This window comes from Trachymyrmex septentrionalis, unplaced genomic scaffold, assembly GCF_001594115.1.
Source record: "Trachymyrmex septentrionalis isolate Tsep2-gDNA-1 unplaced genomic scaffold, Tsep1.0 scaffold21, whole genome shotgun sequence".
NCBI lineage: Eukaryota > Metazoa > Arthropoda > Insecta > Hymenoptera > Formicidae > Trachymyrmex > Trachymyrmex septentrionalis.
Window position 1 is genome coordinate 392,167 of NW_017305288.1, and position 4,164 is coordinate 396,330.

Consider the following 4,164-nt stretch of genomic DNA (forward strand, 5'->3'; position numbering starts at 1 on the left):
AATAACGAGTTACTTTTATAGAATAACTTCTTTATATATTCTCAATCCTGCGAAAGATATACCATAAAATTAATACAAAAATACCATAATGTATCACAAAAATTAATAAAAAGAGTTAACAAGAGGTCGATTGAAGACTGATTTTAAATATCGCGCCACTGTAAATCTATTACTGTAAATCAAACATTATTTAAGATGTAGTGTTAAAAAGTCTTACAAAGAAGAAATATTTGATCGATCAGGAAAAAGAATTTTACTAAATTTTATTAAATCGATCAAAGATTTCAAGAATATTTCAAAGTATTTGTACTGACTGCAACGATTCGTCTTTAAACGATTATGAAACAGCGAGTTTATTGAATTTCTGCTAACATTAAGTTGCACTTGACAGATTTAGTTTCCGTCACTGATCTGTTATCTTATAAATCTCTTCCTTAAAAAATTTTTATTTGATTCCTGCTGGAATTATGTAAATGTTATTGCAATATAACTATAGTATATATAATATTTTGCTCCAATAATTTAGTTTGTATCTGTTACTTTACAATTGACAAAATTGCAGATTCTATAAAACAATGTCTACATAGTAAATTAATATCATAAAATAAAAAAAGACCTACGATATTTAAATGAATTTTCACATACATATATGTAGTGCGATTTATAAAGTTTCAATATACTCGTATGTATAAAATAAAGAGTATGTTAGATAAAAATTTCTATCATTATTGATTCAAAATAAGATCCTTTATAATATACTCTGCTCGTTTTTAACTTTTGTATCGCTATTACTCTTTCTTTGAAATCGTTTTCAGTTGATCGATCACAGCGACTTGAATTTCTGGAATATTTTTAGCCTCTCAACTGCAATTTTAGTTTCAAAAATAAGAAATATACAAAGGCAGACAAGTCCAGTAAATAGAATAGGTGGTATATAAGATATTTTTTTGAATTATTCGACGATAATACAGAAACTCAAGCCATTGTGACTATCTAACTGAACGACTACAAAAGAGAAATATTCGACGATAATGCAAAGATTGAAAAGAAGAGCAGAGCGGTGTAACTGGTTGTAAAGGATCTTATTTTGAATAAAAAGTATTCGACATATATTTTTCTAATGTGTTTTTTATTTTATATTATTTTTTAAGCTTATGGACCACACTGTGCAATTATAGCGTGCTTTCTTATTAAAATATATTCCTATATATTGCATATTTTATCCGAAAAATATCCTTAACGTTTTTTTTTGGGGATATTCAAATTCAAAAGATATAGAAACGCCTCTGAATGTCTTTAGAATGTTTTCTTTCTTGGAGGTCGATGTTGCATGGATTAAACGTATAAAAAGTTAAATTTAAATTTATATATTAAGATGATCAACTCCTTAAGAAGGCAAAGAGGGACATTTAAAAAATTCAATGTTAATTGTTATAACTAAATTTTAATAGATAAATATTTTCTAAATAATTGTTAATGAAATTGATAATACAATTCATTCAGTGGAAAAGTATAATTTTAAAAAATAAAATGTGATTTTGTACTGAATAATATGATATTGCTTATTGCAATAAACGATCGTATTATTCAGTACAAAATCACATTTTATTTTTTAAAATTGTACTTTTCCACTGAATAAATAATATATCTGGGTTTTTAAATAAAATCAAAATTCTTCACATATTAGTTGAAAATTATATTTCACACTTATTATTTTTATTTATTACTTTCATTTATTATCTCAGAGATAATTTATAATCGTATTTTAAATTTGGGATAAAATTTTGGTCGCGTTGTAAAATGGAACAAAGAATTAAAATTTGAAACTGTTCCTCCTAATTTGAGATGATTATGATTACTAAGATATATATAGGATTACGAAGGATAATAAACTTTATTTTTAATAAAATCGGTTAAAAAAAAGTTAAGTATTTTTCATATTTTTATAAAAAAAACTTTTTGGAATTAAAAATTTGAAGTATATATAAGTTTTGTGGTTTATTCGTTTATTTAAGGTCAAACTCTTCCATCGACACCTGCCATTCCGAAAGTGTCGATTTTTCAAGTCCTTCAACTCTTTAATGCGAAAAGTATCGTTCTTCGCGTAAAGTCTGTGTTGTTTAAGAAGTCTGGAACCTCTGGTCCCGTTCCGGGCTCACTGTGCCCTTGGTGCGGGTTATCAGAATTTGCGTGTTTACGTCTTCTATTCAGACACGGTATCGCAGCGGAAGGGCTGAGTGCACTCCGCTCCGTTCGCTTCTCGACATCAAAGGGCTGCATTGCCATATCGCGAGGCTTCACGAATCCTGTCGATCCCCCGGAATTACCACGCGCGTGCTACATTCGCGCGTCGACGATGATCGCTTACTCGCGTATTAATATGCAGACTACAGCCAAAGCCAAGCCATATGAAAAGCCCCCTTTCCCTCATCGAGCACCAGCTATTCGCTCGTAATGCAACTACACCCCTATCTTCTCCCAGAGGAAAATCCGTGGAAATTCCTGCTTATGCGCGCGGTACGTTTGCGACGAAGCTTATCGCCATCGCCGCTTTCGGGAGGAATGATAATCAAATCGCGCCGAAACCAATCGGAACTCGGTAGAACGATGCGAAACGTGCGCGGCCGTCCGCAAACTCTGGAGTAATGCAGTATCTGTTGACATCCCGTTCGTGATAGAGATGTTTGAGAGAATTGATGATGGCACGTCAATTTGCAAAATTACGAGCAAATTTGTTCTTGAAATCACGAAACTTGCAATTAGCCTTGTTTTCCATTTATATTCATTAGTGTGTCCACAGAAAGAAAAACCTAATGAGAATTTACATTTTGCAAAATTATTCAATCCCTCTCTGTGATATTATTAGTCTGTCTTAAACTTTCTTCTTCTTTCTTTCTAATCTTATCTAAGCGAATTAGGGGGAACTAATAATTATGATGTGCGCGAAACTGCAAAATTGGAAATCTATAATCTATAATCATCAAGAAATAAAAAATTAGCTTTATAATCTTTTATAATTTATCTCTTTTTAGATTTTTTAAAATCTTATCTATAACAGGAAATTGGAAACTTCAAATTTTTTTTTCTTATTGAAATTTTCAAATTTTTTGCCTTATTTCCAATCTTATTGAAAAACTTTAAATTTTTTGTATTTAGAATTAAAATATATATTAAAATTCCTCTCTACTTCATGTTTTATTTTACAGTTCTATCAAATTCTTTTCAAATGCACTGTGAGAAATGATTTGATTATGCCAACAAGACGTATATGATTGAAAGCGTTTTGGTGAAATCAAGCAGAATTTTTAGTTATTATATTATAATAAGACTCGATATTTCATAACTGGAACGTTTGATACACTGAACAATACGGATTTGGTTAGTATTTTCCAGTTGGATCTATAAAACTTGTAGTCATATTTAGTAGATGTTTCCCGTGAGCAGATACACGGCATCACCCGTTGCGACAGGAGGCGAATGAGGTAAACATCTCGTAATTCAAAATCACACGAGATAGAATAAAAAGCGCAGCATTAGATTCTTACCATTCCCAAAATCGATTTTAAAGACGAAAGTAAAATGAAAGATGTATTTTGACAGAATTCTATTTTTGAGTCCTGTTCCAAATTATGTTCCAAGATATAATATATTACTATATGTTAATATTGATATTTACTTCTTTATATATAATACGTTATTGTATTCATAATAATTAATATTTATTTATATATTCATTTAACATTTATTTAAATGCATTTTTACTTAGTTAATTCAAATAAAGATAATTCGATTAAAATATTATAATAAAGTCAGTCATTTACCGAAGACAAAGAAATAAATATTTAACGAAAGAGAAAAGCAAAGCTTATAGCAGACATCTGTAAGATGTATTCTAAATCGATTTTGATTATATATAAACAATACACATATCAGATTCACGTTAATTAAGTTAAAATCAAAATCGATTAAAGGACTAAGTTTAGTATTTGGGTCTCGACATGAACTCATCGAAACTTTGCTCCGCCGTGAGCTATAAGCGTGAGACTATCCGACCGACATTCTCGAATCGAATGTCCCAATCCAGGGCTTGGCACGATTTGCACTTCTCAGCCGATTTCCACCCGCTTTGGGCGCTCACGCTTTAAACTTCATTCTATTTTTTTT

The 4,164-nt window shown here is 30.3% G+C and overlaps 1 long non-coding RNA gene across 1 annotated transcript in view; it reads left to right on the plus strand.

Annotated features, from left to right (window-relative positions):
* The window catches only part of LOC108748042, a 20,306-nt gene that overhangs the window by 531 nt on the left and 15,611 nt on the right, over positions 1-4,164 (plus strand). The window lies entirely within an intron of this gene.